At 53.2% G+C, this 23,246-nt stretch overlaps 1 protein-coding gene across 1 annotated transcript in view; it reads right to left on the bottom strand.

The window, feature by feature from the left end:
• DHRS3 (dehydrogenase/reductase 3) overlaps positions 1-23,246 on the bottom strand; it is a gene marked incomplete at its 5' end in the record, with an annotated part of 52,954 nt that overhangs the window by 13,880 nt on the left and 15,828 nt on the right.

Below are 23,246 nucleotides of genomic sequence, written 5' to 3'. Positions count from 1 at the left end.
AATTTATGAATGGCCAGCTCATAAAAGGCTCAGAAGAGAAGCCTGGCTAATTCTTAACGTTGACCTAACGGAGGACGACACACCTCCCCACGATGTGTCACTGGGGCCAGTGAGGCCTCTGTTGGTAAAAGGGCCTGGAGTCGGATGACAGGGGGACCAAGAGCCCTGACTAAGAACCAGTTTCACCAGCACAGAGGGAGGAAGCCAGGGGACTGAACACCACCCAGAGGACAGAAGCAGAGACAGGAAGAGCCGAAAGGGTTCTTGGGAATTCGTCCGGTGGGTTTCTATTTTTGTTTCTTTTCTTTTCTCTTTTATTTAAGACTATCAATGAAATTCCCCCTTTAAATAAAAAATTCCAACATGGAAACCCCAATGTGTGAAATCAAGAAAAGGAATAAATGATACACCTGACTCCATAATATTTCCTTACTCTAAAGGCTGCTAATGAGAACAAAATGGCTGCTTTGGGAAGGCAAATGTTTCAAATTGGGGGTTACAGATGGAAGCTCCAATCCCATCAGACCCAGATCCAGCTGACTTCTCTATTTTGCTTTGTTACATGGTATAGAGAAAAGTCACATTGATAAGGAGCTGCCAATGGTAACCATATATCCGCTGCTCACCTTGAAATCTCCGAATTGTCACTTAAGCAGAGAGGGCACAAAACAGGCCTAGCTGGCGGCTCTCAGAAATTCCAGTGGTCTCCAACGGAATCGATTTTTAAAATTAGAGTTTTAAAAACTTTCAAAATATTTTACAAAAAAATAAGTGTTCTCTAAAACCCAGTTTGAAAACCCCACTTAGTCTAGCCACTTTATTTTAATTAAGGTCTTGAAATATAGAAAGGGCTTAACAAGTGGGTACCATCAGTTCCTCTCCATGACCATATAAGTCCTTCAAAGGCAGATGGACTACAATTAAACAGGCTCCAAGGGACATTTTCTTGTCTGTTGAGCTAAAAACAGAATGTGTTCCTCCAGGAGAAGCTGGGAGGTTCAGTTCATGGGAAAGAAAAAAGACAAGCATTTGCTCCAGGAAGGCAATTTGGTGTAGGCCTCCTCCACCCCCCCCGCCTTGCAGCCACTGTCATCCAGGTTTCCTTTCTTCCTCCTTTATCATCCTGTCTATACGGCCACCCATTCATCTATCTGTCCATCTGTCCACTCTCCCATTCACCGGTCCATCCATCCACCCACCATCTACCTACCCCACTCCATCCATCCATCCATCCATCCATCCATCCATCCATCCGTCCATCACCTACCCCGTGTACCCACTCACCTACCCAACTCCATCCACCCATCCACTCATCTACCCCATTCCATTAATCTATCCACTCACCTACCCTACTCCATCCATCCATCCATCCATCCATCCATCCATCCATCCATCCACCCATCCATCCATCCATCCCTCATCTACCCTACTGAATCCATCCATGCATCCATCCATCCATCCACCCATCCACTCACCCACCCCACTCCATCCATCCATTCATGCATTCATCCACTCACCTACCCTACTCCATCCATCCATGCACTCACCCACCCCATTCCATCCATTCACCCATCCATCCATCCATCCATCCATCCATCCATCCATCCATCCCTCCATCCATCTCTCATCTACCTTACTCCATCCACCCATGCATCCACCCATCCACTCACCCACCACCCCACTCCATCCATCCATCCATCCCCTACCCCACTGTACCCACTCACCTACCCAACTCCATCTACCCATCCACTCACCTCCCCCATTCCATTAATCTATCCACTCACCTACCTCACTCCATCCATCCATCCATCCATCCACCCATCCATCCATCCATCCATCCACCCACTCGCCTACCCTACTCCATCCATTCTTGCACTCACTCACCCCACTCCATCCATCCATCCATCCATTCATCCACCCATCCATCCACCCATCCACCCACCCATCCATCCCTCATCTACCCTACTCCATCTATCCAACCATCTGCTCACCTACCCCACTTCATCCATCCGTGCATCCATCCATCCATTTACTCACCTACCCAACTCCATTCAGCTATCCATTCATCCATCCCCCTGCCCACCAGCCCCACTGCACCCATCCATCCATCTGGTTTCTGAGTATGTCAGCCTGAGTGGGAGGTAATCCTTGGTTTCTATTCTTCTGTCCCTGCCTAACCACATCCTACCTCTGGCTCATACATGTAACAGGACCATGGGGCTTGCACAGTCCCCTGGGCTCTGGCTGAGGCAAGAAGAGGTGCCTCTGGGGGCCCTAAGAATTGCTGGGCAAGTTGACAGAGAGGAAAGCTTAAAGCTGGGGTCTTGTGGGAGGGTATAGGGTTCAGATGTCCGTGGAGACAAGTGGTCAACCCAGCGCTGTCAGCCGGGCTGGAAGATCACCCTGGAGAGGAGGTGGAGCAGGGCTCAGGGAGAAGGAAAGAAGGCTGTGTCTCACTGTCTTCCGTGGGCCAGGAAGCCCCCCAGGCAGGGCCCTAAGACTTGGCTGTTTCCTTTTAAGAGTCTGTTGAGGGTGCTCCAGGTGGGCTGGGGAACCGGCCTCACCTTTCCCTGGCAACATGATAGGTTTGCCTTTCTGCCTCCTCAGCCCCACCCCCCTGGGCCCCAATTCTATCCCATTCACATCCCAGTGCCCGGCATAGCACATTATGTTTGTTGAATGAATGAATGAATGACAGTTCAGGCACACAGGTGGATGGGGAAGGGAGGTGGTTTAACGTCTCTAAGAGGAGAGACCACCCATTCCCTTGGCTAAACCATTTAGGGCCCCAGAACCTTCCAGTCAAGTCCACCTGGGCCAAGAGTCAGGGAAACCTGGGTGCCCCAGAGCATCAGCACCGTCCTGGCTGGGCCTTGGGTGAGGAGCAGCTTTCACAGGGCAAGGCTTCGGTCTCAGACGGAGGTGAGGCTCTGGCTGCTGTGCGCATGCCCTGCTGAGCATCGCTGCGCCAGGCTCTGTGTGTTTTTGTAAGTGGGTTTCTGTAGTGTGTCTCTGTGTGTGTCTGTGTCTGTGTGGGCCTCTAGGAGTGTATCTGTGAGTGTGTCTGTGTCTCTCCGTGTGTCTGTGGGTGTCTCTCTGTATGAGTGTATGTGTGCGTCTGAGTGTGTGTGTCTGTGTGTCTGAGTGTGTCTCTGTGAGTGTGTGTCTGCGGGTGTCTCTGTGTGAGTGTGTGTGTCTGTGTGTGTCTGTGTGTCTGTGAGTGTATGTGTGTGTGTCTGTGTATATGTCTCCGTGTGTCTTTGTGTGTCTCTCTGTGTGAGTGTGTGTGTGTCTGTGTGCGAGTGTGTGTCTCTCTGTGTGAATGCATGTGTGTGTGTCTGTGTGTGTCTGTGTGTCTGTGAGTGTATGTGTGTGTGTCTGTGTATATGTCTCCGTGTGTCTTTGTGTGTCTCTCTGTGTGTGTGTGTGTCTGTGTGCGAGTGTGTGTCTCTCTGTGTGAATGCATGTGTGTGTGTCTGTGTGCGAATGTGTCTCTGTATGTGTGTGTCTCTGTATCTCCTTGTGTCTGTGTGTCTCTCTGTGAGTGTATGTGTGTGTTTCTGTGTGCGAGTGTGTGTGTCTCTGTGTGTGTGTATCTGTGTGCGAGTGTGTGTCTGTGTACCTCTGTGTGTGTCTCTGTGTGTCTGTGTGTCTCTCTGTGTGAGTGTATGTGTGTGTCTGTGTGAGTGTATGTGTGTGTGTGTCTGTGTGAGTGTATGTGTGTGTGTGTCTGTGTGAGTGTGTGTGTGTGTCTGTGTATGTCTCTGTGTCTTTGTGTGTCTCTCTGTATGTGTGTGTGTGTCTGTGAGAGTGTGTGTCTCTGTGTGTGTGTGTCTGTGTGAGAGTGTGTGTCTCTGTGTGAGTGTGTGTGTCTGTGTGCGAGTGTGTGTCTCTGTGTGTGTGTCTGTGTGAGTGTGTGTCTGTGACAGTGTGTGTCTCTGTGTGAGTGTGTGTGTCTGTGTGCGAGAGTGTGTCTGTGTACCTCTGTGTGTGTCTCTGTGTGTCTGTATGTGTCTCTCTGTGTGAGTGTATGTGTGTGTATGTCTGTGTGTGTCTGTGTGAGTGTGTCTGTGTACGAGTGTGTGTAATGTGCGTGTGTGTGTGTGTGTGTGTAGCCATGTGCTATTGTGTTTCCTCAGGTCCTTGGTGGATGCTGGGAGTCGCAGGGAGGTGGAGCTGGGCACCTTCCATCTTAGGAAATGGGAGCGTCTCTGAAGTGCTGGGCTGGCGCCTGAGCGAGCTGAGTGGAGAGAATGGGCCCCTTTCCCTGGTAGGTGCTGCCCCGTGGAGCTGCCCTGGCCACTGTCCCTTCCTGGCTCCTCTTCCCCCTCCAGCTTCCTACCCTGACCCTTCTGGGGAATCTGCGTCACTGACCAGGTAACTGGCAGATACCGCTCTGCAGGCGCGCTCAGGTGGCTCCTGCCAGGGTTCCCTGGAGGTGACCCACGCAGCTGACAGGACAAGGGTCCCGCCCAGGGCCAGCATGAGTGTGAGGACTGGGCGGGCAGAGGCAGGCGTCTGAGGGTGTGTGGGGTGGGAGCCTGCAGAGGGGACTGATTTCTGAGCCCTTGGAACCAATGCGGCTGCCTCATAGTGAAGTCGGGACAGGCAGCAGCTGGGAAGGCCAGAGGCCTGGAATTCACTCTTAAGTAGGGTTTATAGAATAAGGGTGGCTCCACACCTCCTGGCCTCCCCTCTTCTTCTCTCCCCTCTGGGGCAAATGACGAGCTTCTGTCCCCTTCTCCCTCCTAGTGACTGGTAGCGGGAGGTGGGAAGGGGAGAAAGACCTCTGTCCTCTGGGGTGCCGGGCTGTCCTGCCCTCGCCCAGAGCAGCTCTCACGACAGATATAGCCGGACAGACTCCTCAGCGGCCCTCTGCACTGAAGACTGTCATTATCCGTGGTCACAGTGGAGAAAACCGTGGCACAAAGGAGTTAAGTAACTCACCCCATGCCACCCGCTGTGAAACAGGATTTGAACCCAAAGCCTCAGACCTTTGCAGAGGCACCCCTAAGCCCCCAGACACTGGGGTCGTCTGAGCTTTGAGGATTCCACTCTTCTCATATGCATCCCCGCGCCCCACGTTCATCCCCACCCAGCCGGCCTTCTCCTGCTTTGTCTCCTCCAATGTCCACAACAGCCCCGTCCATCCAGGACCACACGGAGAGCCGGCTATGGGCTGGGGGGGTGATCCAACCGAGAATGAAGCAGATGTGATCCTGCTTCAAGAAACCCACATTCCAGTGGGGGAAGACAGAGAAGGAATCAGAAAACAGTCAGTCACAAATGACAGTAAGTGGGATAAAGAATAAACAAGAAAACCTCATTTGCATCGGGGAATTGACAAAGGTAGCCATATCATACCCATTTTAAAGCTAAGGAAATTGTAGTTCAGAGAGGCTAAGCAACTTGTCTGAGGTCACACAGCAACTGAATAATGGAGCTGGGATTTGAACCAAGGTCATGTCCGGCTCCAAAGGCTGTGGGGATTGCACCACCACTCACTGTCCTGTAAGAAGCACATCTCCTCTCTTCAAGGGGTCCTGTGGGGATTAAGCTGGCAGAAGCTGGCACCCAGTAACTGCTTAGTACCCACTCTCTGTTGGCATTTCCCATGGGGAGGAAAAGCTGAGAAAATCATAGCACTGCCTCTGATACACCCTCTTCTGCAGACTTTAAAATGATAAGTGTCACGACATGGAAAGATGCTCAGGAGTCAGCCGGGTGCAGTGGCTCATGCCTGTACTCCCAGCACTTTGGGAGGCCGAGGCGGGCGGATCACAAGTTCAGATCGAGACCATGGTGAAATCCCATCTCTACTAAAAATACAAAAAATTTGCCGGGCGTGGGGGCAGGCGCTTGTAGTTCCAGCTACTCAGGAGGCTGAGGCAGGAGAATGGTGTGAACCTGGGAGGCAGAGCTTGCAGTGAGCCGCGATTGCACCACTGCGCTCCAGCCTGGGTGACAGAGCAAGGCTCCGTCTCAAAGAAAAAAAAAACATGCTCAGAAGTCTAATGTTGGGACAAAAGGGGTGCAGCACTATTTGAATAAGATAATCTCAACTCTAAACTTCTTTTTTTTTGAGACAGGCCCAGGCCGGAGTGCAGTGGCACAATCATGACTCACTGCAGCCTCCATTTCCTGGTGATCCTCCTACCTCAGCCTCCCAAGTAGCTGGGATCAGAGGTGCAAGCCACTACTCCTGGCTAATTTTTATATTTTTTGTAGAGATGGGGTTTTGCCATGCTTCCCAGGCTGGTCTCAAACTCCTGGGGCTCAAGCGATTCTCCTACCTCGGCCTCCCAAAGAGCTGGGATTACAGGAGTAAGCCACCAGGTCAATGGAAGTCAACAGGCTACACAGAGATGGGTGTCTCGTGCAGGATCACAGCTGACTGTCGTTTGCTTCTTTATATTTGTATAAGCAAAAAATATCTCTAAAGAACAAGTATTGTTATTTATGATCTTAAAAATAGAAAGTGGGGCTGGGTGTGGTGGCTCTGGAGGCTGAGGTGGGAGGATCACTTGAGCCCAGGGGACGGAGGCTGCAGCGAGCCAAGATTGCGCCACTGCACTCCAGCCTGGATGATGGAGAGAGACCCAGTCTCAAAAAAAACCAAAACCAAAAACCAAAACCAAACAAAAAACAACAGAGGGTGGAGTAAAAGCGTCCCCATGGATCATTCCCCAAATAGATTCTTAACACACAGGTAACTTCACTCAATCCTGTGGGTACAACCCCTTGTCCCCCAGCCCCCGAGCAGTGCCCTTCAGGGGCCCTCATCCATTGTGAAGTGACTGTCTATTCACATCTCTCTTCCCATTGTTGAGTGACTGAGGGAGGGAGCCTGTCAGGGGATCCACAGCTCCCAGTTTCCACTCGCTCATTACACAGTGCTTTTGGCCCTGCATGTGCTGTCACGGCCATTTGGGGACTATATCCTGTCACTTAGAGGACAGGGACTAAATCTCTCAAATTCAGAGTTCTCCTGTGTCCCTACCTGGTGCCCTGCCCGGGCTGTTTTTCTCTGTTTCTAATGCCAAGGCTACTTATGGACTCCTATTCAACCTGCAAAACCCTGCTTGAATGCTCCCTCAGTCCTGAAGCCTCCCTGGCTGCTCTTTCCAGCCTCCTCACAACAACAACAGCGCCACCACTATACAATGGCCAAATCTGTTGAGCAGTTGCCATGGGTCAGACACGGTGCTGAGTACATGGATATGTTTTCTTCTTTAATCCTCACAACCCCTTGTGGTGGGTATGTTTACCTTCTCCATTTAATAGGCAAGCCTCAGACAGACAGTGACTCACCCAGGGTCATGCAGCTCATAACAGGAGATCAGCCTGACTCAGGATACCCATTCCTCACTGCTAACACTAGTGTTTGTTCAACCTCCACTAGTGCATAGATGTGAGCATGCTGACTGGTGAACAGCCCTGTCTCTCCCATGAGCGTGCAAGGTCCTCCACGGAATCTTACTCATCGCGTAACCCCAGCATCCAGCATGGGCCAGGCACAAGAGTAAAAGCTCAGCTAACATCATCACAAGACACCAGCCCCAGGAGGCCCTAGATCAGAGGATACTCAGTACCTCTTCTCTACCCAGCCTTGCCTTCCTAGCCCAGAGGGGCTTGCACTAATGCTGGACTTGGCTTTCATTCCTGGAGTTCAGCTGCAGCACACCCTCCCACTGGTGACATGAGCCGGGTGGTCTCTGGGTGGGTCCCAGGAGGAGCATCTGTTTATAATTGGCAGCCCCGGAAAGATCTGAGACCCTGGGCAGGTCTTTGGCAGGCCGGCTCATGTCCCATGGGCCCGATGTTGTGGAGCTGGATCGGTGCTGACTTGGCTTCTCAGAGGGAAAGAAAATACCCACCAGAGACCCCAAACCACAGCAGGCTGGGCGGTGGGGTGGGAAGGTCAGTGTGGAGCGTGCACAGCTTTCTGCTCCTGGCCCCTCCAGCAGGAGTCTGTTAATAAAAATCCATCCCTGTGGTCAGATGAGAATGAGCAGGCAAGCAACATCCAGCTTGTAAGACATTAGGGTTAGGGAGGGGTGCTAGATAGCAGAGGATGAGTGTGAGCGTGGCATAGGTTACCACTGGAATTTCCCCCTTTCACAACCCTGCCTATTTCCAAAAGGAGAGACTCTATCTTGAGTAGAACAGCTTAGAACATGGGCTCCGGAGCCAGACTGCCTGGGTTCAATTCTTTAATACTTATGAATTACATGAACTTAACCTCTATGAATTAAGGTTTAAAACACCCACTCTTGGCCGGGCGCGGTGGCTCACGCCTGTAATCCCAGCACTTTGGGAGGCCGAGGCGGGCGGATCACAAGGTCAGGAGATCGAGACCACAGTGAAACCCCGTCTCTACTAAAAAAATACAAAAAATTAGCCGGGCGCGGTTGTGGGCGCCTGTAGTCCCAGCTACTCGGGAGGCTGAGGCAGGAGAATGGCGTGAACCCGGGAGGCGGAGCTTGCAGTGAGCCGAGATCGCGCCACTGCACTCCAGCCTGGGCGACAGAGCGAGACTCCGTCTCAAAAAAAAAAAAAAAAAAAAAAAAAAAAAAAGAAACACCCACTCTTTTTTTTTTTTTTTCTTTTTTTTCTTTTTTTTTACAGATGGAGTCTCGCTCTGTGGCCTAGGCTGGAGTGCAGTGGCACAGTCTCAGCTCACTGCCTCCTCTGCTTCCTGGGTTTGAGCGATTCTCCTGCCTCAGCCTCCCAAGTAGCTGGGATTACAGGTGTGCGCCACCACACACAGCTGATTTTTGTATTTTTAGTAGAGATGGGGTTTCTCCATAATTCACCAAGATGGTGAATCACAGGTGTGAGCCACTGCTCCCAGCCTAAAACACCCACTCTGAAGGGTAGTTGGGAAGATTAAGAAAGGGCACAATAAATGCCAGCTGTGGGCTGGATATGGTGACTCACCCCTATATTCCCAGCACTTTGGGAGGCCGAGGTGGGGGAATCGCTTGAGGCCAGGAGTTCAAGATCAGCCTGGGCAACATGGCAAGACGCTGTCTCTGTTTTTTAAAAAGCTAGCTGCCATTTTTATTATTGTTGTTATTATTATTATTAGCACAGCAACAGAAATAGATCCCCCTTTGCAGTAGAAGATCCACATACCCTGAAGGGGAAACGGTTGCCCGGAAGACCCCATCTGGGGCTCTCCGTCTTGCCTGCCCTAGGCACAGCCTTGACTGGGGTGAAACCACAGAATCTTGCTATCTCTTGGTTCCATCCTTCCACCTTACTTAGAAGGCTCTCCTTTGTCTATGCCCCCAAGCCTGAGAAGCTAGAGACCAGTCGTCAAAACTGTTCACCTGCAGAGCAAGCTGTGGAGGGATTTCTTAGGGAGGAAAGGTCTTCAAGCAGAGCCCCAAGGAACCCTGGGGGTCCTAGTGAGGAGCCTCTGGAGGTGCTGAGGGTAGGGTGGGGAGCAGGCAGACACCATCCCAGGCCTCTCCTCACTCCTGCCCCAGTCATCCAGAGTGGAGACACTTTAGGTTTCTAGAATAGTCATTTCATTTTCTTTGAGATGATGTTTCACTCTTATTGCCCAGACTAGAAGGCAATGGCACCATCTTGGCTCACTGAAACCTTCACCTCCCAGGTTCGAGTGATTCTCCTGCCTCAGCCTCCTGAATAGCAGGGATTACAGGTGCCCACAACCACACCCGGCTAATTTTGTATTTTTAGTAGAGACGTGGTTTCGCCATGTTGGTCAAGCTGGTCTCGAACTCCTGACCTCAGGCGATCCACCTGCCTCAGCCTCCCAAAGTGCTGGGATTACAGGCGTGAGCCACTGTGCCCGGCCTAGAATAGTCATTTCTACAAAGACTCTGTTGCTAAAGAAAAAAAAAATAGTTGGAATGTGACTGAACCCTCAGCCTGTCCCTCTCCAGCACAGCCCTGGAAGGAAGCCTGCTTTCTCCGAATGGACCCCAGTGGGATCCCTCTAGCTGTCACCCATTGACAGTGCTGGCCTGTCACCTGGGCACACACAACAAGCCTACCAGCCCTTCTGCTTCTAGTGCAGATCCACTCTGATCACACTGATCCAAACCGATCCACAGTGATCAGGTACTGGCTTCCAGCATCTCCTTCCCAGACTTTCTAATCCTTTCCACCTTTTTTTTCCGGGAGGCCTGTTTTCCAGACTCTACACAATCCAGTCCGCATGCTGTCAGGTAAAAGGATGGGGACAGAGAGATCGCGCGATTCTGTGATTTTGCCCCACTCAAGGCTGTTTCTAGGGGAGGAGACAGACACAGAGCTTCAGAAGGGGATCTTCCAGGCAACCGTTACCCCAACAGGGTTCTAGATCTTCCATCAGCAAGGGGGATCTATTTCTGTTGCTGTGCTGATAAAAATAGTAACAGCTACTATTTATTGGGGTAGCCCTAGGTTTGTTACAGGTGCCCCACAGCCGACCCCAGGAGGTCAGAGGTGACAGAAGCCACTGGGCCTTTCAGGGACTTCGGCTAGGTCCTTATGTGTCCTTCCTGTTCCCGCACTGCTGAGCTGCTGAAGCCTAGACAGGTCTCTCCCACATAGCCCTGCGAAACAGACTCCCTGGCTCCGGGCCCCTGTTTTGGCCTGCCGAGAATGTTTTGGCTACCGCTGGCTCAGCTGTTGGGGAAGATTGTGATGAAGCTCCTCAAATTAGATCAGCCCGCGGTGTTGCCCTCCCACAAGGCCCTGACCGCAACCTGGAGCAGGGCAGAGACTTCCTCCAGGCGGGCATCCAGCCTGGAACCGGCCCGCTTGGGAGGCACAGGAATGACAGCAGCTCTGACATGCACGCGGGGCTCACTAGCTGGCCACGCCGCCTCAGCATGGGTGCCGTGGGGCGTCTAGTCCTCTGTCAGCTCCAGAAGGGCTCATATCGGAGAAAACTGATACACGAAGGGGCTATGTAATTCCAAGTGGTAAGCGGTAGAGCCGGAACCTCAACTTAAGCAACCTGTGCCCTTTGCCGCTGATTTCGCCTGCGGGAGCAAAGTGACCCCACGAAACCACATGTCCATTCAGTGCACAGGTACAGTGAGCAGATGCCATGTGCCAAGGACTGGACAGAAAGGTGTCCACCTCCCGGGGAACGAGGGAAAGGTGCGGTCATCATACGGTCTTGATGACCAAGTGGTTATTGAAAGGCGTGACAGACATGCTCCTTGCCCCTCTGCGAGGACACCGGGGCTCTGATGGGGCTCAGGTGGGAGGACAGGTGAGGACAGAAGCTGTTCTGAGCACAGGTCAGCACAGTGCCCAGGGCTGGTTGCTGTGAGGGGTACGGGGTATGCCTGGAACACCCTTGGTCTCCAAGTGGGTGGGGTGGGACTGTGGCAAGCACTCACCGCCACCACAGTGAACAATCTGTGTTTACTACAGGCTGGGTCCTGCTCTGGGCTCTTAGACTGAGTCCTCTTGGCTGCCTGGGGGTGGTACGGTCGGCTGATTAGTGTCCCCTGAGAAGCTGAGTCCAAGTCCTAACCCTCGGTACCTGTGAATGTGACCTTATGCAGAAAAAGGGTCTTTGTAACTGAGTAGCTGTAATTGAGTTGGGGATCTCAAAGTGAGATCATCCTGGGTTGGGGTGGGCTCTGAATCTAAGGACTAGTGTCCTCATGAGAGACAGAACAGAGACACACACAGAGGAGAGGAAGGCTGTGTGAAGACGGAAGCAGAGACTGCAGTGAGGCGGCCACAAGCCACGCGACGCCAGGAGCTGCCAAGAGCCACCAGGAGCTGAAAGAGACAAGGAAGGAGGCCGGGCGCGGTGGCTCAAGCCTGTAATCCCAGTACTTTGGGAGGCCGAGGCGGGTAGATCACCAAGTCAGGAGATCGACACCATCCTGGCTAACATGGTGAAACCCCGTCTCTACTAAAAATACAAAAAAAACTAGCCGGGCGTGGTGGCGGGCGCCTGTAGTCCCAGCTACTCGGAGGCTGAGGCAGGAGAATGGCGTAAACCCGGGAGGCGGAGCTTGCAGTGAGCCGAGATCGCGCCACTGCACTCCAGCCTGGGTGACACAGCAAGACTCCGTCTCAAAAAAAAAAAAAAAAAAAAAAAGAGACAAGGAAGGATCCTTCCCTAGAGTCTGGGAGGGAGTGGGGTCCTGCTGACACCTGGAGTTCGGACCTCTGGTACCCAGAGCTGGAACTGTGAGAGCAGCTCTGGTGTTTTGGACCACGCAGCTCGTGGTCATTTGTTGTGCCATTGACAGGAAACTAACACAAATGGGCGGCTGCATTATCCTCATTCGATGGAGGAGGCCAAGCAAGGCCCAGCCCCAGGCTCCCGAGGCTGGAAGCGACAGAAGCTGTGTCCCCTCCACACCATTCCGTGTTTTCAGATGCCCAGCTCTTTTTAACCTCTGAAGCCTCTTCACTCTCCCGCATTAACTGTTTTCTCTCACCGTATGCCCACTCCACCACGCACCCTGTCAGCCTGACCTCTGAAATCCAGAGGCTTCTCACCACTTCTCGCCGCCTCCACGGCTGCTCCTCAGGGCCCTGCCTCAGTGCTCCTCACTGGGAGCACAGGTGGATCCCTCACCTGATCCCAACAGGTCACCCGGCTCCTACCTTTGCCCCAGGGCCCCTGCCTCAGTCTGTTCTCAACAGAGCAGGCAGAGATCCTTCTAGAATGTGTCAGACCACGTTACCCTGCTCATGACTACTGATGGCTGCCCATCTCACAGACTGGAATCTAGTGTTTACTGGAATCGCAGGCCCTTCCTGGTCTGCCCCATCCCTTGTCTCCTCCCTCCTAGGTCTTGGCCCTACAGAAGCACTGGCTCCCCTCTACCTCAGGGCCTTTGCACCGGCTTCTCTCTGTTCTCTTTCCCCAAGTATCCCTCTCCTTGTAGGGCACCCTCTCTTCTTTTAAAAAAATTATTATGATTATTATTATTTGTAGAGATGGGGGTCTCACATTGTTGTCCAGGTTGGTCTTGAACTCCTGGCTTCAAGTGATCCTCCTGCCTCAGTCTCCCAAAGTGCTGGGATTACAGGAGTGAGGTACCACACCTGGCCACCTTCTCATAGGTTCTGCTCAAGTGTCTCTTTACCCAAGAGGTCTTTATGTAAAATGCCCCAACCCCACAAACACCAGCTCTGATTTGATTTCTACCCTTCTTTGATTTCCTCCTTCCCAGTTGCTGAGACAGGCACGTCTTCCCCTGCGACGAGCACCTCATGTTCTTGAGGACACTCCTTCAAACACTAAAAACACGCCCTGCCAAGAGCCAGTACGTGACAACTGAGCAGTCTCCACCTCATCCCTGGGTGTGATTCTTGCGAAACTTTTTGGTTCTGGGACCACTCAGAAAACCCTCCAGGGAAACTGTCACAAAAGCTGACTCGGGGCGGGCAGAACACTGTTCACTCCCAGCCAGAAATCCATGGGCTGATGTTTCTTTTCACAAACATCCACAGCCCACAAGACTGGCCGGGGCTCCACCTCCATCTGACTGCCCAGCGCTGCACTTGGCAAAACACGGAGGCAGAGAAACTCAGGCTAGAGTTCATGGCTGGTGCCTCACCACCTTTGCCCTTTTCCCCCACTGGACCTCTTGCTGCAAAGTGCTGGGTGACCTTGGGGTGGGGGTGCCAAGGAGGGGAGGGAAGAGCCAGCATCTACAGACCACCCTTCCCTCACAGCACACCTCTCCAGATTACTGTCCAGTGGGGTGGGTTCAAATTTGGACAATCTAAGTAACTCATGCAGGTTGCACTACTAGAAGTTTCAAAGCAAGTCTTGGGACTCCAAAGGGAAGCTCTTTTAACAGCCCTGTCCTGCCTCATTCATTCATTCATTCATTCATTCATTCATTCATTCATTCATGGAGTATTTGTGGAATTGTGTACACCAGGCACTTTGGAGGCCCTGGGATCCAGCGGGGAATACATTTATCCCACTTGCAGAGTTTGCTTATGTGTAAGTCCGGGGACGACGAGCATGAACACCTGTTCACAGGAATGAATGACTGTATATTAAGTAGAGGTGGCTAGAAGTGCATGGGAGGAACACATAGCTTTGTAGGGGGTTGGAGGGAGTGATTATGGGGTGGGAGTGGTATTTAGATGGCGGGATGCAGGGAAGTCCTCTTGGTTAAGGTAACATTTTGGAAGAGACCTGAGGGAAGTGAAGGAGGGAGTGATACAGACTTGTGGAGGAAGAGCATCCCTGGTGGAGGGAACAGCTGGTGCAAAGGCCCTGGGGTGTGAATGAGCTTCCCCAGCACACAGACCAGTGTGGAAGAGCAAGCGGGAGATACCAGCCACAGCAGGACTTTGAATTCTATTCTGAGATGGGGTAGATTGGGAGGTTGTAAGCAGAGAAACAACAGCCTCTGACACGAAGCTGGAAGGGGCTGGGCTGGGGTGCTTAGGTGATGGGAGAAGAGGGATTCCGGACGGCTGCAGAGCTGGGTGCTAGAGAAAGTGAGCTTCCCAGATGACCCCAGAGCGTTTGGCCTGAGAAAATGGAAGAATGGGGTTGCCGTTCCCTGAGCCCCAGCGCCTCCCTCTCCAGGAGGGTTGGCTCTGGCAAGCCCCAGGTGTGCGGGAAGAGAATCCCAGGTCCGTTCAGCCTCCAGAACAATTGCTTTACGCAGGGGGAGGGGGAGGGGAGGCGGTGAGCGAGAAAGCAGTTCCAGGTGGCAAGGGCAGCTCCCGCGGAAGACGCTGCGCCAGCGCCGGGGACCCACCTCGCGCAGCGGGGTGAGCCCAGTTTCCAATAACAAAGTGCCCGGGCCGTCCCAACCCTGGCCCTGACAGCTAACGAGCTGCAGCCGGCTCTGTGCGCGGCCGGGAGGCCAGCCTGGCTCACATGATGGCGTGAGGGGGTGGCAGGAGGAGCCGCCAAGCCTCAGCGGGTCGGGCAGGAAGTCTTTCTGAAAGTGGGCCCAGGGGCGGGCGCGGGGCGGGGCCGCGGGGGTCCCAGGAGGGGCTGGGCGGGGCTGGGCGGGGCTGCAGTGCTGGGTGGGGATCGGGCTGGGATCCCAAGCGGCGGATGGGAAAGGGGTGGAAAGGGGATGGGAAGGGGCGGGAGATAGATGGGGAGGGGGTGGGGCGAGGCTGGGGTCCTGGGTACAGACTGGGAGGCGACTGGGTGGAGCGGGTGAGGAGGGGGCCAGTTGGTGTCCCGGGAGCAGATAGGGAGGGCTTTGCGGGGAAAGCGGGGGAACAGGTTGGGGTCCTGGGCCGGGCTGCGAAGGAAGGCCGAGGTGGGGTCAGGGTACAGATGGGGGGCAATGGTACAGGCTGGGGGCTGTGGAGAGGAGCTGAGTTGGGACTCCGGGTGCAGATGGGGAAGGGGCAGGGTAGGTGGCTGCAGAAGGGGGCTGGGTTGAGGTCTCAGGTGCAGACAGGGAGGGGCTGGGCGGAGGGGGTGAGCAGGGGAGCCTGGCTGGAGGCCGGGGCGCTGCTGGGGTCTCCCTCCCGCCCCGGGACCGCCCGCTCTTGCCCAGACCCGTCGGTAAACAGACGCCGTGATGTCACGGGCGCCGCTGACCTGTGGCTGAACCCGGAGCTGTAAATGAGATGCAAGGTGCCAGCAGCCTCCGGCCGCAGGGCCTACGAGCCACACGCGCTCCTCCGCCGGCCCGAGGTTACCCCAGCTGCACACACGGACAGGACGCTGCAAACGCCACCAGACATTGCAACACGCAGCCAGTCTGCTGGCCGCCGCGTGAACCGTCCCGGCAGCCCTCGCCGTCTCCCTGGCGGGCACCCGCCTCCCTGGAGCGGCCTTGCTCCCCCGGAGCACCCCTGGGGTTGGCAGCTCCCACCCCTCCGGGGGCAGCCTCTCCACTAGGGTCTCTGTCTCCGCTTCCCCCAAGGAGCCTCTAAACCCGAGGGCTGGGCCTCCAGGGTCAGCTTTGGGTTTTCGTGGGAAGAGACTGGGGAGGTGCCTGCCTTTGCTCCGGGCTTTCTGGGAAGCTCATTACTTCTCCCTTGCAAAGACTGGATGGGGGGTTGCGGGGATGGTTTCCAGGTATAAAGAGGTATGAAGTGTCCCGTTGGCCGCGCACCGCCCCTCCCTTCCGAAGCAGGGGGCCTGTTTATCCCGCGGAGCTCCCAGAGCAGCCCTGGACCGCACTAACTTGGCAGCCAGCGCTCAGAGCTGAGCGCCTGCACTGCCCTTTGGAATGAAAAGCAGCCTGGTTGGGGCCTCAAGGAATCTGCTCTGGAGTTGATTTGCTGTGTGACTTTTGGATGAGTCACTTGGCATCTCTGAGCTTCACCATCTCCATCTGGGGAAGCGGGGAAAACTGAAACTGGCCTCCCTGTGCTGGTGTGGGGAAGGTCAAAAGTGCAAGAAAATGCTCACCAAGCCGCAGGGCTGGTCAGAAGCCTCAGGCGCAGGGGGCCTGGCACTGCGAGAACTTGGAGACCCTCAGAGAAACCAAGGCTGCCCTTCTCCTCACCCACTGCCCCCCCCAAAACTGGGCCTCTGGGTTTATTGTGAGAAGCTGGGGTGACCAGGTCTTAGGGATGAATAGTCCCCCCTGGCTTGAGGAGACCCCCATTGACTCCTCTACTTGGACCCCATTAACTAATGACCACCCTGCCTTGTGGGGGGTGGGGAACGTACAAATGACCCCAGGTCTCCTCCCGCCCTAGAGGGAGTCTTACTCTATCACCCAGGCTGGGGTGCAGTGGCGCGATCTCAGCTCACTGCAACCTCCGCCTGCCAGGTTCAAGCGATTCTCCTGCCTCAGCCTCTCAAGTACCTGGGATTACAGGCGCCCACCACCACCCCTGGCTAATTTTTGTATTTTTAGTAGAGATGGGGTTTCATCATCTTGGCCAGTCTGGTCTCGAACTCCTGACCTCAAGTGATCCACCCACCTCAGTCTCCCAAAGTGTTGGGATTACAGGCATGAGCCACCACTCCTGGCCTGAAATAACCCCAGATCTGTAGCAAGTACCCCTGGAGTGCAACAAGGCACAGCTGAACTCCAGCCCTGATTCCAGCTTCTCCTTCGCTGAAGTTAATCTTTACGCCCTTCTCCCTCACATCCCTCTGCTTTCTTGTCTTCGCAGCACTTAGTGATTATCTGAAGCGATCGTGGTTCTTTGTTTGCTTGGTTTTTGTCTATTTTCCCCATTCTGAAACACACACGCTCTCTAGAACGGAGGCACTCTGAGGAATTTCCAGACCTGGCTTGGTAATCAGGTGCACAGTGACCATGTGAATGAATGAATGAAATAGTTTTGCCTCTTCTGTGAAACATTAGTAACTTCCCTTTGAGGGGATCTTCGGAGGGATGAAATTGACAACTTGTGTGGTATGGCTATTGTTAGGACCAGCCACATTAATTCGCAGGGTCCCTTGTTCAAAAATTGTAAAGAATTTCAAGATGGTGACAGCAAAGCCTCAAACCAAGTATAGGGTGTTTCTGAGTGCAGGGCCCAGTGAGAATCCCTGGGTCACACCCAGGAAGCCAGCCCCAGCCATCACACAGAGGGTGCCCAACAGAAACACCCAGTGGGACCTCGTGCCAAGTCACAAGCCTTCCACGCTCCCCTGGACAGCAGGAAACACAAACACAGCTCCAGCAGAGCCACTCCAGGGAGAATGTATCACACATCCCTGGCAGACAGGTGACACCTGGCAAACTAAAAGTTGCCCACACATCCAGTCTCTACATGTGCAGGGGCGGTAGACATGGCAGCGTATTAGCTGTAGGGGAAAGAGGAGTAATAACAACAGGTAACCTGGGCGACATGGCGAAAGCGTGTCTCTACTAAAAATACAGAAGTTAGCTGGGCGTGGTGGTGCGCGCCTGTAGTCCAAGCCAATCGGGAGGATCACGTGAGCCTGGGAGATTGAGGCTGCAGTGAGCTGAGATGGCACCAATGCACTCCAGCCTGGGTGACAGAGTGAGACTCTGTCTCAACAAGTAAAATAAAAATAACGACAGTCCTCATCATAATTAGCATTTATTTAGGAGCTTCTCTGAATTCAACAGTGAGGTTTACGGCCCCTTATCCTCCGTTCTAGAATCCAAAAAAGCTCTAAAATCCTAATTTATTTTTGACACATGCATTTAGAGCAAACCCTAATTGGAACCATCATGAGGCTACTTCTGGTCTCTTTATCCCACTGTGGTGACTATCACTGTGATTACGGGTGGCTGCCCTAGGCCTTGCTGTGGGTGTCACTAGGTATATGGCCTATGTGCTGGATTGCATTTCTAACGTCCAAAACATCAGACCTATGAGACACAGCTAGCCTTAAGGGTTTCAGATAAGGGTCTGTAGACTTGAACTCGGCTTCTTTTTAGAGATAAGGCACTGAGACCCTGGAAGTATAAGTAATCGGTCAAGAGCAAAGCCAGGAACTAGCTGAGCAGAGACCCTCAAACCGAGTGGCGGTACCTCTCGGAGCTGCTAGCAGAAGTTAAGAATTCAGCTCTTGTTTTAGTAAAGGAAAGAAACATTTTACTGGAGTATCTCAGCATCTCCCTTATACTCCAACATGAAATTCAGAGGTCACTGAGCTGGTAGGCTCAATCACACACCAGTCTGATGTGTCCCAGGGAGACCTTCAGCTAATTAAACATAATTTATGGACCAGCCTCTAAGGACAAGCCTTAAATTACTTGCAAGCTGTGCCAAGGTAGCTATCCTACAGGCTATTAATTAGGAATCAGTTTAATCTCTGCTAGGACGAAGGTCAACTGCCTTGGAGTTGACCCTTCCGGCTGACTGATCTCATGCTGTCAGGCTGTGGCTCTGGGCCCAGAGGGCCAGGGTATTCAGGGGAAGTGGGACATTCAATGGGAAATAGCCAGGCCAGCACACCCTGCAAAGACCAGGATGCTGGGAGAAAAGCCAGGCCCTTGGCCCATGGGGCCAGGTGAGGCAGGAATTTTCCCAAGCACCAGCCCCACAGAAAGTGATTTTCAGCGGTTCTCAGAGAGCATCACTTCCCTCCAACATCAGAGAATTCTGTGGAAAATCAGGCTTCTGTCACCTTCCATTAATGTGGGCTGGTCATGCAGCCTATAGAAAGGACTGGTCACACATCCTGTAGAAAGCCTTCAGTGGCTCCCTAGCAGAGCTCCCAGTCATGTCCAGACTTCACCCCACAACCACCAGGCTCTGTGAGGTGTGACCCTGTCCATCTCTCTCCACTCCCTGCTCACACTTGGTTCTGGCCAGGCCAGGATCTTTTTCCCAAAGGAAACAAACGCTCTCGTCTCCCATTTTCTAGCTCCGCTCTTTCCCTCTGCCTGGGATATTTTCCTTCTGCTGCTTCCATCTCATCCTTAATGCCTCAGCTTAGACCCCAGTCCTAGGCACAGCCAGGTTTCCTTTCCTGGAAGGCAGACTGCCTAGATTTTAATCCCATGGCTACCTGGGCTATGTGACCTCGGGCAAGTATTTAACCTCTCTGAGCCCTAGTATTTCCATCTTTAAACTGGGAACTGTGACTGTGTCATAGGGTTGCTCTGAGGAGTAAATCAGATTGTCCATGTAAATTGTTTAGAACGTGGGTAGCACTTTATTAACAACAAAGATGGGTTGAAAGCCCCCGTCTGTGCTTGTAGCTGCCTCCAGCCATGGTTTGCCCTACCAAGGCACCCATCCCCACCAGGGTCACTGCAGGCTACTGGTCCATCTCCCCAGCAAGACTGCAGATGGGTGTCTTCTTCCCTTGCCATACCTGTGCAATGTCAACCATGTCCTTGTGACGAGGGAAAGCCTCTCTCCCCCAAATGCCCTTCGCTTCTGTCAAATCCACCCTGCGGGAAGCCATCTGGGACGATTCAGTTTTCTCTCCTGTGGAGCACCTGCCCACCCAGGTGGGGCACAATTAAGGTCCCCTGTTTTGGTTTTGTTCTCCAAGGACAAACCCTCCCTGATGACCAGCTGCACTGCCAGTTGCTCTACAGCAGGGACTGTGACATCTTCCCCTTCCTGTGTGAGCTTTGTGCTCAACAGGTGCTCAGGACAGACCCAACCCACATTTTTCATCCCCTGCCACCATGTTCAATAATCTCCTGGAATCTTCCCAAGGTCCCTCCCTCGGAGGCTGGGATTTGCACTGCCACTTTACAGATAAGGAGACTGAGGCTCGAGAGTGTAGCTGACTGAATGACGCCCGTTCTCCGAGACGCCCATGTTTTAATTCCCAGAACCTATGAATCTGTCACCTCCTATGGGAAAAAGGAATTCAGGTTGCAGCTGGAATTAAAAGGGCTAATCAGCCAACTTCAGATAGATTGTCCTCGATTCTCCGAGAAGGCCCCCTGTAACCACAGTAGACAAGGGAGGCAGAGAATCACATGGAGATATGACTAGGATATGACTGGTTGACTTTGAAGATGGAGGGGCCATCTTCAAAGTGGCTATGAGCCAAGACATGCAGCTAGCTCCTAGAAGCTGGAAAGGGCAAGGAAATGGATTCTGCCCTAGAACCTCATGCAGGAGCGCAGACCTGACCCCTTGATTTTAGCCCAGTGGGACCCGTGTCAGACTCCTGCCCTCTAGAATTGGAAGGGAGTAATGTGTGTTGCTTTAAGCCACTAAGTTTGTGATAATTTGTTACAGCAGCAACAGGAAGCTGATCTAGAGGTGCCAAGGGATGGGTCCAAGGCCTCCAGCCAGAAGAGCTGGGATTGAAACCTGAATCTGCCTACTTCAAAGTCTACAGTCTCTGAAAGGCACAGCGTCTCCTCCCCAAATGAACCTATCAACAGCACTTATGAATAAAACAAACACAACAAGCCATTCCCGCCTTAATGAAATGCCCTGGAGACTTTGGTAGAGAGTGCAGTTATGATCTGTAGCCTCATCATCATGGCCAACACTTACTGAGCACTCGCTTTGTGTCTCTGAACTTTAAATGTATTACCTCATTTAATCGTCATTTGACAGATGAGGAAACGGAGGCTCAGAGAGGTCCAGTAACTTGCTCAAGGTCACACAGCAAGTGAACAGAAGAGCCAGCATATGAACTTTGGTGCGGTTGACTCCTGAACTCAAAATCTGAATCTCTATGCTTTACTGGCTCCTTGAGAAAGAAAGAACCGCACATCTGTGTGTGTGTATGCGCACGCGCGCGCACACACACACACACACATACACACATACGAACATTTCCACTGACTTGAAGGCTCAGGAGACATCCCCAAAGCCAAGGCATGGATCTGCTGGCTGAGGAGGTATGAGCCCTTGGAGGGCACCATGTGCCCAGTCCACACTGACCTTGTGTCTTGCCATCCCTGAAGGACCCCGGACCCCGTCTCCTCTGCTGTGTGCTCACAGGGAAGTGGCCCGGAAAGGCCAGGTCAGACTCTTAATTCTTTGGCAACTGGGATGTAAGAACATGGGCCGTGCAGCCAAGGGTGGACAGAGGCCATGTGGGTGTGTCTGGCAGGACTGCCTGCCTGCATGAAGGTCACGCCGCCCTTTACAGTCACACTGGCCCCAGCTCCCCACGGTGACCTGCTGCCAGGCCTGTGAGAGGGGCTACTGCTTGCTGGGCTGGGGGAGCTCTAAAAGGACTCCAGGCCGGGTGCAGTGGCTCACGCCTGTAATCTCAGCACTTTGGGAGGCCGAGGCGGGCGGATCACAAGGTCAGGAGATTGAGGTCATCCTGGCTAACACGGTGAAACCCCGTCTCTACTAAAAAAGTACAAAAAATTAGCTGGGCGTGGTGGCAGGCGCCTGGAGTCCCAGCTACTCAGGAAGCTGAGGCAGGAGAATGGCGTGATCCCGGGAGGCGGAGCTTGCAGTGAGCCAAGATCGTGCCACTGCACTCCAGCCTGGGCGACAGAGTGAGACTCTGTCTCAAAAAAAAAAAAAAAAAAAAAGGACTCCACAGACCCCCCCACCAACTTGGAAGGACCCGATATCCTCTCTGTTCTGCTCCCTGCCTGCAGCTGGAGGGGAGGGAGAGCGGACCTCTCGTACCTGTGAACCGTGACCTAGCAAAGGGCTTCGTTTCCTCTCATATCACAGTGGCCTTACATCGTCTAGAAAAGGTTCCAAAGTCAGTCTGTTGACAACTTGCTGGATTTCGGTGGCTGTGCATTTTGCCTCTTTGAACTACAATCTCCTTGAAGGCAGAGATTTTAGCTCAACCCAGAAAAGTCCATTCTATCTTTTTTTTTCTTGAGGAGATAGGGGGGGGTAAGGCATCAGTAAACGACCTCACAAGGTCTGCAGGATGAGATCTGGAGGGCTGCCTCATACAGGCAGGCCTGGCTCTCCCGGCTGTTTCCCTGTGGCACGACTGAAAAACGAATGTTGTCCTTCCACAAGAAGGTGTACTGGACCCCTTGCTCCTGCTCATGGTACCCCCATCTCCCCTGCAGAGAAGCCCACTTCCCAACTCCCAAACCGTATGGCTTGGTTGGGGCTGGTATACCCTGGCTCAGAGTCTGGCCGTGACTCCCAGCTGGCCAAATACAGCACCATTTCCTTGGTTCAGGCTCACCCCGTCACTGCCAGAGAGACCCAATTCCTGGACCCTTCCAGGACTTCTGGGCAAAGAACACCTACCTGCCTGTCTACTCGAATGGGAGCTGGGAGGGTGACGTTACCAGCAGCAGGGGGCAGGTGTGAGCAGCCCCGTGGCAGAGAGGTCTGCTTAAAGGCGAGGGGAGAGAGAAGTTCGCCTGAGTCCTGACGGCACTGGTCCCTGGAGACGTGCCCGAAGTCAGCCCTACCCAGGGAGTTCTGGTCCCGTGAGTCAATAAACCAATCAGCGCAACACCTCCAGAGCCCCTATCAGGAAAGCGGGAGGTGATGTTTTTGACCCATGTAGACTGTCTGGCTACAGACTCCACTAGCGGCCATCAGCGCCATCTCTTCCGTGAAGGTATCAACCAAGAGGCAAGACTCATTGGTTACAAGCAGACATCCTGGGGTCCAGTCCTGCTGGGTCATTTACTAGCTGTGTGATTCTAACTTACTGACCCTCAAGAGTCCTGTTGGTAAGAGGAAGATGATAACAGCACGCACGCTGGAAGGTTACTTCGAGGAGTAAATGACCTTGTGACATGTCAGGGCTTAGAACAGTCCCTGGCACATAGTAGGTACTTGGTAATCACTGGCTCTAACTAGCTACATGGGTTGGTCATGCATTTATTCAGGCAACAACCGTTTATTAAGTATCTACTGTGGGCCAGACACTGTGCCAGTTGCCAGATACTTGGTGAGTGAGGAGGGCATGCCCCCTGCCCCTGTGGATATCAACAAGCAGCCAC

The sequence above is a fragment of the Macaca mulatta genome, chromosome 1 (assembly GCF_049350105.2).
Source record: "Macaca mulatta isolate MMU2019108-1 chromosome 1, T2T-MMU8v2.0, whole genome shotgun sequence".
Lineage (NCBI taxonomy): Eukaryota > Metazoa > Chordata > Mammalia > Primates > Cercopithecidae > Macaca > Macaca mulatta.
This window is presented reverse-complemented; position numbering and strand designations above follow the sequence as displayed.